Here is a 12562-nt window from a genome sequence, read left to right on the forward strand (position 1 = left end):
GTTTCCTGCGTCATCACAGCAGCGGGGGGCGCGCTGCTGTGTGAATGAGTTACCGGAGGAGGACGGGGATAGAGGCAGCGGCGCCGCCTGAGGTAATAGCAGCAGCGGCGGCCGCAGGGGGAGCGGGGAGGGACAGCACCTATCCACCCACCCACACATGACTCGCAAGCAAGCCGACCCCCCAACTTTTGGCCCACTTTTGGGGGGTCAAAAATTCGGCTTGCTTGCGAGTATATACGGTACTTGGACTTTGCAAAGGCCTTCGACACTGTTCCCCACAAAAGTCTGGTGCAAAAGTTGAGGATGCAAGGACTGGGGAAGAGTCTGTGTTCATGGATAGGGAACTGGCTAATGGACAGAAAACAAAGAGTTGTGGTCAATGGATCATACTCAAAATGGGAGACTGTTAGCAGTGGGGTCCCACAGGGGTCTGTTCTGGGTCCAGTGCTCTTCAATTTATTTATTAATGACCTAGTAGATGCAGTAGTGAGCAATGTTGCTATTTTTGCAGATGATACAAAATTGTGCAGAATCATTAACTCTCAGGAAGATAGTGTCATATTGCAACAGGATCTGGATAGGATGGCTATATGGGCACATACATGGCAGATGAAATTCAATGTTGACAAATGTAAGGTCATGCATTTTGGACGTACTAATGGTCTAGCACCATACAAAATAAATGGGATACAGTTGGGGACATCAAACTTGGAGAAGGACTTAGGAGTACTCATTGACAACAAGTTAAATAATCGTACTCAATGCCAAGCAGCTGCAGCTAAAGCTAACAAAATTTTGGGATGCATTAAAAGGGAAATAAAAACTCGAGATGCTAGCATAATATTGCCCCTGTTTAACTCTCTAGTAAGGCCACATCTGGAATATGGAATTCAGTTCTGGGCACCACATTACAAAAAAGATATTGCAGTTTTAGAGCAGGTGCAGAGACGAGCAACAAAATTGATGCGTGGGATGGAAGGTCTCACTTATCGAGAAAGGTTAGATAAACTGGGTTTATTTAGTCTAGAGAAAAGACGCCTTAGAGGGGATCTAATTAACATGTATAAATACATCAGAGGGCAATATAATACCTTGGCGGATGAGCTTTTTGTCCCTAGGCCTTCTCAAAGGACTAGAGGACATGATCTGCGCATGGAGGAAAAACGTTTTAGCCATTTATTTAGGAAAGGGTTCTTTACAGTAAGAGTGATTAAGATGTGGAATGCATTGCCACAGGAAGTCGTTATGGCAAACTCTATACCTGCATTTAAAGGGGGCTTAGATGCTTTCCTTGCGTTGAAAGACATCCATGGCTACAATTACTAGGTAATGCCTAATGATGTTGATCCAGGGATTTTATCTGATTGCCATCTGGAGTCGGGAAGGAATTTTTCCCTTTAGGGGCTAATTGGACCATGCCTTGTAAGGGTTTTTTCGCCTTCCTCTGGATCAACAGGGATATGTGAGGGAGCAGGCTGGGGTTGTACTTTATACTGGTTGAACTCGATGGACGTATGTCTTTTTTCAACCAAAATAACTATGTAACTATGTAACTATGTAACTATTTACAAGCTTATAATTTAAAAAAATGTAATAAGATACTCTCTTGACATGTATATTTAAAAAGTTCAGACCCTTAGGTAACTATTTATGTAGTTTTTTTTTTTTAATTGTAATTTTTTTTATTATTTTTTTTAATACAAAAATGTATTTGGGTAATTTTAGTTTGGGAGTTAAATAGCCAATTTTAGATGTAAAATAATGTATTTTTTATTCAATACAGGTATGTGGGAGCAGTTTACTATTTGGCCACAAGATGGCCACATTCAAAAAGTTCCTAGATGCGAACGATGTCGCATCTAGGAACTAAAATGAAGAGAAGTTGTTTCCTGGGGGCAGAAATACCACGCTCCCTGATGAGAAAGCGTCGGTATTTCTGCCGGGGACTTGGATCGGTGAATGGGAATTATATTCCCATTCACTGATCGGGGGGGCAGCGGGAGGCAGCGGGGGCGCGCGCGGGCGCGCGCCCGATCGCGCGCACCACACGGCTGCAGCACCACTGCCTATCTGGACGGATATATGCGTCCAGATATGGCGAAGTGGTTAACCTTTGTAACAAAATGTGGTCGTCTTGGATCAAACCCTGTTCCCCTTTGTCCCATGTCGTGTTCTCTTTCAGGACGGGAACTACCCGTGAAACTTTGCACTTTAGAGTTCTCTTAACAATTTGAGAAACAACGTCATCCAACCTGGATGACTGGATCCATATGGGATCTCTGCTCCCACAATATGTTCCCCTTGGAAAATCTCCCTTATCGGAAGAATTATGAGAATATACCTTGAATGTATCATTAGACCTTATGTTAAAAAACCAAACCTTTCCTTCAGCCACCGGAACTATCGGTTGGGCTTCAGGGTGGATCTTTTGAATGGTATCCTCGCATTCTGCGTTCTTGAGCCTGCAGGCTTCTTCACTAAATTTGACTTGCCCCGGCCAACGCAGGTACTTCTGCAAGAATTGCCCGCATGAGGACAACTCTACTTGCTTCACCTCCCCGTCTAGCACCAAAAAAGGTTGACCTCTCAGGTCCTGGTGTAAGACACGGGTTGAGGTGGGAACTAAGGAAGTGGCGGTGCCTAAAGGAATCTTGCACCATTTCCCTTTGTTCACCAAAACATCTCGAAGCTGCCATGCAAAAGATCCTTCTCCAGAAAAATTAATATATCTCCCCTTGTCCAATCTCAGTTGGACAGGATCTTTAAGCGTCTCCCTGACAAAATATGCCCCCAACTGTCCTGATTGGACCTCTTCCCCCCTTACGTCCTGAGGCACAATATGTACCTGAGGTCGGGAAGACTGTACTCTCTGCAATCTTTCAATTAAGAGTACTTCTTCACTTACCCAACTATCATGAGGATAAGCTGCTGCATATGGACTGTGTAATATCGTCCCCTGTTGTGACCCGTGTGGTGTGAATGGGGTTCCCTGTGTTGGCGTTCCCTCCCCCAGGACCGCTCTCCCCACCCTCTTTGTCACCTGGAAATGTGGCTTGATCTCGATTTTTACTTCTTGTTTCAAGAACCACCAACCCTCGGCTTTCCAGCCTTTACGTGTGTATAGTTGTTTCAGAGGCACTCTCTGTTGGTAGCTCCAGAGTGTGATGTTGTCCCCTGCGTCTCTCTGGTAAGAGAATTGACGCCTCCTGCTCGTTCCTCTCCAATCTGGAACCATCTCACTCTGCATAACCAAGACAAGGTACCCCTGAATCACACACTCCACCTTTTGCATGTACCCATTGTACTGCAATGTACCTTTTAACAAACCTTTGGATCGGTGCGTCGATTCTGGGAGTGTGGTACTCAATAGCAGATTTATACTGCCATTCAATTCCCACTGCCCGCACACCTGACCCTTCAGACCTTTCACCCCCCCTTGTGCCCTGAAATTTATTTCCTCCTGGCACAAGTGCTCTTTTCCTCCGTCCCTGCATGGTCCATCTGTGCCAAGCGGAGGGAGGTGTGAAAGGATTAGTACCTTTGTCACCCAACATTAACATGCTTGGGCCTTGCATTCTCATTAACCCCTTATTATACATGAGAATGTCCTCTCTTCGTTCTCCTAGGACGGAATGGCAACCTAGGATCACCATCAGCACGGTACTCTTCATTATAAAAGCACCACCTTGGGAAAGAAAGACATTAGCAATTTGCAGTATGCTTTGCTCAGTCAGTTTTTTTAGACGTTTTCCGATCTCAGGAACCTCGGTTTTTAGTCTCTTTCCAATTTCAGGAATCTCGTGTTTTAGCCTCTTTCCAATTTCAGGAATCTCGTGTTTTAGTCTCTTTCCAATTTCAGGAATCTCGTGTTTTAGTCTCTTTCCAATTTCAGGAATCTCGTGTTTTAGTCTCTTTCCAATTTCAGGAATCTCGTGTTTCTCCAAACTTAGATTGGCATCTGGAACCTTTCGCTTATCCGACTGACATCTCCAGCTTTGCTGCCAGCACTGCAGCTGTTTCGATTCCATATTGCCCGACTCCTGAAATCAAAATACAAACGAACCAATTCTTATTAATGATTTGGGATTCGCCCTGCGGCTTGTACTCTGTACACTTTAAATTGATCAATATATATCGTAATTGATCTCATTGCGTTATGGTTCTCATGAACTCTGTTTACTCTGTTTGGTAGATTGGAGTTAAACTTCACCCCCCTACCTCAGTACTATCCTCAGTACTTACCTGTTTAAAATATGCTCCCGCGGACTTCACCTTTGGAAGCTCGCTTCACCTTTGGAAGCTCTCACCCCATTGCAGCTCACTCCACATCCCCCCTCATCTGTCCATGCGCGGCCGTCGCATGCACAGATTACGGATGCCACACCTGATGCTGCTTTGCAGGTGAGCCTGCAATGCTCTTACTCATTATCGCATTTACTTATCTAGAACTTCATCGCGATACCAGCTCTGCTAGAAGTTCTGTGTGTTGTACCCTCTGATCAATGTTTGCCGTGCCACTACCTAGACTACCAAAAAAAAAAAAATGGCTGCCTCCCTGTAGGAAGGAGCACTTTACCCTTAAACTACACAGGGTGCAGGGCTAAGCATACCAGCGTCACATGCCTGTATGCAGATCCCTGAATGCCCACTTGGTAGGTAGTCACATGGCAAACACCGTACTGATACACTGTCACTCTGTAAACGGCAATTCTATCATCTGTATAATTGCCCCCTGAACTGCTGTCAGTTCTTGTTCTTAGTGCTACAATTGATAGGAGCTGGAAAAAACATATTTGACCAATCAGTGGACGAAAAAAACCCACAAAAAAACAGCCCCAGCCCAGCATAGACCTCTCAGTCAAGCTCTGGTAAACAGTAAACAGAATGCTATATAGTGTGGCTGAGCGAGCGGTGTACTACTATTCCCAGCAGCGACACAATGACTGGGGGGACCCTGGCTAGCGTGGCTGGAGCGCGAACTACCCTGCCTGCCTACCCAAAGCTAAACCCACAGACAAATGGCGGAGATATGACGTGGTTCGGGTATTTATTTACCCGAACCACGTGACAGTTCGGCCAATCAGAGCGCGTTCGGGTCCGAACCACGTGACCCGTTCGGCCAATCACAGCGCTAGCCGAACGTTCGGGGAACGTTCGGCCATGCGCTCTTAGTTCGGCCATGTGGCCAAACGGTTTGGCCGAACACCATCAGGTGTTCGGCCGAACTCGAACATCACCCGAACAGGGTGATGTTCTGCAGAACCCGAACAGTGGCGAACACTGTTCGCCCAACACTACCACACCCACCCCCTCCAGTCACGGCCTCGTAGGTCAATCAGATACATCACATCCGGCTATTTAAAGGTCCAGAGCGGGCATACGAGCACAGAGGTGCCAAGCCTTATCTGGACCTAGAGCTGGTAAGTGACATCTACTACAACACTTTGTATTGAAATACCTTATCCCCTATATGTTTTATGCCCACTTGCTTTCTGATTATACTGTGTATAGAAACCCCCTTAGCGCTCCCTTTTTATCTCCTTGTTTTATTCCTATCTGTGTTCTGATCATACTATGTAAAGAAATACCCCCCCTTGCGCTCCCTCTTCACCTCCCCTCCCTTAGCACTATTATTCCATAATCACTTTATGCCTATCATATACTCCCAGCATATTGCCCTCCCCCCATCCCCCGATTTCAGTCTATCCCCTTATAGCCTTTTTACCCATATTTCCAGTCACTTATCCAATACATTGGCACTAACAGTTCACTATTACCACACTTCTTACCACCCCCTACACACCAAGCATCAAATTATATACCACCCCCCCCCCCCATACATTACTACCTCATCATTTCCCCATTGTTTTACAAGTGTACATGTACAGCTCCCTAATATGGTCTTTATCTCTGTCATTTGTAGTGTGATACTCCTGTTGTTTAATGTCTGAGGAAGCGGGATTTTGCCTGTGAAACGCGTCACAGTTTGTTCTCGGAGTATGTGAATAAATTATCTTTGACTTTAATCGACAGCATCGTGTCTGTTTTTAGGTTGGCTGGTCCACCACCACCACCTGAATATTTTGAACTTTTTAGCGTGTATTATACTACTGGCGCCTCTGCCACTGCCCACTGCCACTGCCCACTCCTCCCTCCCTTCCCATAGAGAACCACAGCTGCAGCAAGAATGAGTAATAATAGTAGTAACAGCGGCAGCACTCTAGAGGAGACAGATGGGCTCCGGATGATGGGCTCCGGACCTCTATTGCTTGGATCGCAATAGGTGAATGTGAGTCATCTGGTGCTGTCATTCTCCCCCGCTGCGGCTGCCTTCTCTGCTGAACTATCGTATTCACTGGGATGGAGGCTGCATGGTGGCTGTCTAGTTTGGGAGGAAATCGGTCGTTCGGTGGTGGGGGTGGTTATGTAATTCTGTCTGGGGAACGGCTTCCGGTTTGGCGGTGTCCAGAGCTTTCTGCTATTGCCAGGCTGGAGATGCAGGGGGAAAGTGCTGCTGCTGTGATATCTGGCGCCCTCTTTACAGGGGTGCCCCAGCCCCTGTGTGCAAATGTCCCAGCCATTCATCTCTCACTCTGCATTTTGCCGCTATTATTCCCTGCATTGTGCACCCACAGAGAAAAGCGGGCTGTTGCCCATAGCAACCAGTAGCTCGGCTGCCCCGGTGTGTGCGGCATGTTGCTGTGCAGCTGCATCTTCTGATTCTATTACGACATGATGGGGGGCCCAAATCAGTTACTTTGCTTAGGGCCCCATTTAGCCTTAATCCGGCTCTGCTTACAACAACAAACTTGAATGCACCAGACACCAGTCCAGCCCTAAATCACCGAATGAAAGGCGGCCTGGGGGAAGATGGCCCCCCTTCCCCCCTGGCCAGGGTGGATCTGCCTACCACTGCAGCTGAGCTGAACATGCAGACATATGGGAACAGTCTGAAAGACCACCTGGGGGGCCCAGCTGAGGTCAGAGGCCCCGGGGCCTTTTGCCTCTATGGTAGCGCCGGCCCTGCCCACAAGTGTGCTAGTGAACTGTAATCACTAGCGTCACTAGCTAAGTGTGGTAGGTGTGTGTAGTGTGGTAGGTGTGATCCGCACCTCCAGTACCAGCCAACAGGGGGTGCAACAAGCCCCTAGCTGAAAAAATAAGAATACTTAGATCGGCACCACCCTTCTGCTCGCTAAGCATAGCTCCAGCTCCTGCCATGTCGACTGCGGGGCTGAATCAGAGCACTGATAACAGAGTTATCACTGGAGCGAGGAACTTCAGCACCCCCCTGCAAGAGAAGAGTAAGCATGTCCAGCAGCCCCCTCCTCAGGAATGCGAGGATGAGAAGAGACACAGACACTAGAGATGGGAAGTCCAGATCTTTTCAAGGATTCGGATCATTCGAATCAGATCATTGAAAAATCCGGATCTTTGAATCATTTTACTAGGGAAGCAGACTGGGGGTGAAATGAGCAGCAGGACAGGACTTTCCCTGCAATGCACATTCTGTTCAAGCCTGGCTGCTAGCAAGCTATGTGTCATCTTCGGTGATATATTTTACTTTTAGTTCTGTTTTAAGACATGCTATGTAGACTCCTGCAGGATGATAAGATAACCTTTCCCCACCTAAAGAGAGAGGTTTAGCAAGCAAGGGGCCTTATCCCCTCCAGAGTTAAAGGAAAGACTATAAAAAAAAACTGCACTTACCTGGGGCTTCTTCCAGCTGCTGGTAGTCGATTGGTGCACTCGCCACAGCTCCTCTCCCTCTCGGCGTCCAGCGATGAAGAAGCCTCACCAGGCAGGGGAGGACTGGGACCTTTTGGCCTGGTGGGAAACACAAACCAGAGGCCCGTTATCATGGCAGCCCCAGCCCAAAATGACATCACACACGCACCCCATGTCGTATATGCCAGTAGTCACATGGAGCGCCAATGCGAAAATACAGGCAACGGGTGCACATAATAAATTTTGAGGGACACTGGCCGGGGTTTACGCAGTGTCTATCATTCGTGGTTATCGCATGCCGTGATTATCGCTCCTGACAACCACATTGGCTTGAGATTTCCCAACATCTCAGATTGATACAGTCAACCAATTTTCATCCAAAATTGTTATCCAATTTCGATAATATCAAAACGATTGGTTGATCGGCTGTCAAGTCAACAGATGTATGGAGACTTTAATTCCCCAAAGATCATTCCCCCCCCCCTCACTTATGTCCTCACCTTCGCCTCCATCTCTACTAATACTTGAAATATGCCCCTCTTCCACCTCAGATATCCCCTCCCCTTTACCAGACACATCCTTACTGATCTCCCTGCTGACACCATGATCCCTGCCTCGTTAATGCTAATTTCCAAAGTTTCGGTATCCCTCCTTCCATCACTTTTTTCACTCCCCCCCAACATTCATGCCTTGCTTACCTACGTTTTATTGGTGGTCAGTGGAAGTGACTCACTGCCTGCCCACGACCCACTTCACTATAGTATGAAACTCTATAGGCCACATCCATACTCAGTACTGACAGGTGGAAAAGCCATTATGATTCGATCATAGTGAAAGAATCTGTCCCTAACAATTGATGCATGTATGGCCAGATTTAGATTATGGTTTCTAATGACAAGATTGGAGAGAGGAGAGAGAAGGCAAAGCTGGTGGTTTTGGTGCACGGCGCTTAGCACCGGTTACCCAAACCAGGAGCCCCATAGCAGCAATAATAAACTGTGCGGGGCGTGTAAGGGTAATTTGGGGCTCTGATGATCACAGTACCCCAAATTACACCTCCCTCCGAGTTGCAACGACTTGGAGGGGGAATAGTATTTAACATCACCAGGGAGTTTAGTGGCAGCAGGAAGAGCCGTCATTTGGCGCTCCCGTCCCGGAGCCCAACTCACCCACAGCGTACAAATACTAAGGGCTCAGACACATTATTAGCGCTTTTATGAGCACTTTTTAGCCATCATAACTTTCTGAGAGCTTTTTAAAAAGGGCTCCCATTGACTTACATTAAGATTGCTATTGTGATTTTGGAGTGCATTAGCCCAGAGAGAGGAGGAGTGGAGAGAGACTGAGAATAGCCTGAGATGGAGTATTGCAGTCTCACATCACACAGAGGTTGAATAAAGCAAGAAAATTCAGCCCTTAGAAAAATAGCACTACACCATGTATATGCAAAAGTACCAAAACGTTTATTATATGTCAATAACACTAATATACATATTAAAAACAATTAAAATATGCAGATAGCACCATACCAATAGATCATATACAATATATCATATGCAATAGTAGCATGAAGTGAAAGCCTCCAAAAAATGAATGATAATCTTATGACCATCAGGATGTTCAATTTTGAACTATCCTAGGTCTGAACCCGGGTTCACGTATCAGAGCTATAGAAGTGCATGCAAACCATTCAATAAAGTGAACATATAGGAATAATAAATGAAAACTACATAAAAAACAACCCTGTTATATATTGACAGTGAATATGACCCTATAATATAGGGAACCTGAGTGAGACCAGACGTGATATATAGGTGAACCACATAGAGACAAATAGCTGAGATACTTAGCCAGGCCAACATTGAAGAATGTGGAGGATGGTGCCAAAGAGAAATCCCGGTGGACTGCCCCACCGGTATCGCGGCCGTCACTCCGCTTTTTCAGAGAGCGGGGGAATATGATGGTCATAAGATTATCATTCATTTTTTGGAGGTTTTCACTTCATGCTACTATTGCATATGATATATTGTATATGATCTATTGGTATGGTGCTATCTGCATATTTTAATTGTTTTTAATATGTATATTAGTGTTATTGACATATGATAAACTTTTTGGTACTTTTGCATATACATGGTGTAGTGCTATTTTTCTAAGGGCTGAATTTTCTTGCTTTATTCATTGTCATACACAGCCCTAGCACACATCAGGGCCGGCTTTAGGGGGGGCAAGAGGGGGCAGAGCCCCCTCAAATAGACTTCTTGCCCCCTCAAATATGCTGCTGCTTCCTGGTCCGTGGAACGCAGTCACATCTCCTCTATCTCCACTGTGCTGTGTGCAGGGGGCAGAGATAGAGACACTCAGTAGCCTGGTCGGGTATCACATGGGGCCAGGCAGCCAGTGAGAGGGGAGTGAGACACTCTTCTCTCTCACTGGCTGCCCGGCCCCACGTGATCCCGGCCAGCCAGCCACAAGTATCTGTATCTGAATGAGAGCGATGGGCGCGCTGGGGAGACATGAGAGGAAAAGGCAAGTGATTTATGTCTCCAGTCCCAGCCGCCCAGCTCTCTGCATACACAGGACACAGCCTGTCAGACTGCCTGTGTGCTGCTGATGGACGCTATGTTGTGTATAATGTACGAGTCCCCCTGACCTCCCACACTGACCTGAGGACCTGTGCCCACATTACTGTGATGATTGGCGGGCAGGGGATAATCTTTTATCACTAACTGATTCCTATCTGCAGCTCAGGGAGCAGGAACAATCCACACAGAGGTCAGGTATACTCTGTGTAATGGCTCACCCCACTTCTTTTCACTATTCAGTCTCACTGACTGACCTGCCCTCTTTTATCTGCTCTGCTCACTTCAGCCTGCATTTTCTTTTATTAACTCTTTCACTGCCTGTCCTAGCTTCTTAAGCTTTGTGTATCCTAATTTAATCCTTTGTAGCTGCTGCTGGTCTCCTATTAAGAATGTCTTAAAGTGTACCAGAGATGATTGACAGTGTTGCATACATACCTGGGGCTTCCTCCAGCCCCATGCGCACAGATCGCTCTCACGCTGCCGTCCTCCGCTGCCTGCTGCTGCGGTATTGGGTCCCGTTAGTTCTGCCAGTCTACGCAAGAGAAGTGCGCCCTCTACGTATCTCTCCGGTGGTCGCTGGAGAGATACGTAAAGAGCGCAGTTCCTCTTGCGCAGACTGGCTGAACTAACGTGACCAAATACCGGAGCTGCAGGCAGCAGAGGACGGCGGCGTGGGAGCGATCTGTGTGCATGGGGCTGGAGGAAGACCTGGGTATGTATAAAACAGTATCAATCATCTCTGGTTTCCTTTAAGGGTGCCATACATCAGCAACTTGGCAGTGTATTTTTGGTGAAATGCTGTCAGATCACATATATTTTTGGGGGATACACTACAGCAGAGCTCAAACTATCCCAGCAGACCTTTAACACCACTGCTAAAGTCATGTATATTTGGCCCCACCCATGACCACGCCCACGGTCCGCTGCATGACCACGCCCATTTTTCGGCGCAGGGGTTTTTTTTATGCCCCCTGCAAATTTCTGTCTGCCCCCTTATATGTGCCTGTCTAGAACCGGCCCTGGCACACATCAATTGGGTATGAGTGCAGATAAGTGTTGGTTCATCACACAGAGGTTACTTCCTTATAATATGACTCCTGTCCCTGCCAGTCTCTCACACAAGTCAGAGAGCACCCTCCTGGAGTCTAGGGACTGTCAAAAACTTTTCAACTTGTTTAACGCCTTATCCACATATGAAGTCATTATAACAATGGGGAGAGACCAGACAGATGTTTGCCCACGGACACTCCAGGCAAGCTCTGCATCCTTGCCTGCCCTCTAATTGCACTTTTATCAGCTAGCCTAGTGTTTCACATTGCCTTACAACAACAAACCTGAATACACCAGACACTGGACCAGCCCTAAACTACTGAGGGAGATTGGGGGGAGATTGCCCCCATTCCCCCCTGGCCAGTCCGCGCCTGTTGCCGGGTTGGCTTCATGTGCACTCCACGGCGCGGGTCACGTGGTGTAAGTGACATCATCTGGTCTCTACACCACGTGATCAGCGCCATGGAGCGCACAGAAGCCGACCCGGAAACCGACCTGGCGCGTGTAAGAAACTATACCAACTATACGTTGGTTGCTATTGGCAACAACACAACACACCTTTATTCCGGCACCAGCAACTCATTAGTAAGAGCTGCGAACACGACAGCAAACATCACAAACATCACAGCAAACAGCATAGGAGATAGAACTTCTTTACGCGTCTTCCAAGTTTCAAGGTGTTTATTCAGTCAACAGATATACAGATACAGTTCGTTACATCTTAGCAAAGCAGATTCTTCTGTAGTAAGCCTTTTTGCATTACAGCTTCTTGATTCCCTTGCTTGGAATCCGGTTTCTTCTTATGTCTATCCTATGTTACATCTAACTACCTAGCCCGGAGGGCAATCTAATATGTACAGCATACAGTTAGGTAAATTGACAAGACATAAATAAAAGAAGAAGGTTCAAGCCAGCGGTTTACAGGAAGCAAAGAGTGCCATCTGTAAGCCCGTCAGTGACTTCAATACTGACCAGGAAAGAGTTAAATGTGACATCATCTGAGCCATCCCTCCAAACCTACAATTGGCTCAGACACCTTGTGATGTCATGACACACACCTAATTAATTAATATTCCGAGTGCATTTTCCCCTACATACAAAGAATGTTATGTTTGGTAAATTTGACCTATGTTTACCTTTAGGTCTCCTAACCGTCTGGGGCAGTTTAGGCCTGTGGCCTCCCTTCAGGGACATGTTCA

The sequence above is a fragment of the Hyperolius riggenbachi genome, chromosome 10 (assembly GCF_040937935.1).
Source record: "Hyperolius riggenbachi isolate aHypRig1 chromosome 10, aHypRig1.pri, whole genome shotgun sequence".
Classification (NCBI taxonomy): Eukaryota; Metazoa; Chordata; class Amphibia; order Anura; family Hyperoliidae; genus Hyperolius; species Hyperolius riggenbachi.